Here is a 446-nt window from a genome sequence, read left to right on the forward strand (position 1 = left end):
AGAGGAAGGACAAAAACAATGATTAAATGTAAAATGAAAAATAAAATACCTGCGATTTAATACGAAAAAAGTGATTTTAGCTACTTTTATCAATCAGAATTATTGAAAATTATTATATCTAGACACGGAATCGATAGAGAAGACAGAAAGAGATCCTGTTTCAATCTCAAGACCAAATTGCTACATTGACAGGAATCCTAGCAGTAGGATTTGGACCCCAAAAAATAAAAAACTATTGGCCTAGGCCCATGAGCACACTGTTGCACAAGATAAGATGCCCGTGTGACCACAGTTTAACCACATTAAAAAACATGACTAGAACATGTACAGGCAATTAGATTTACCAAAGTAGACGGAAGCGATGAACCTGGATCGTTCAAGAGGTGGAATCCAGCGGGACACACAGCGTGCATGGACGGCCAAGAGGCGCCCTGGGGAGGCAAGAC

Source organism: Penaeus monodon, chromosome 31 (genome assembly GCF_015228065.2).
Source record: "Penaeus monodon isolate SGIC_2016 chromosome 31, NSTDA_Pmon_1, whole genome shotgun sequence".
Lineage (NCBI taxonomy): Eukaryota > Metazoa > Arthropoda > Malacostraca > Decapoda > Penaeidae > Penaeus > Penaeus monodon.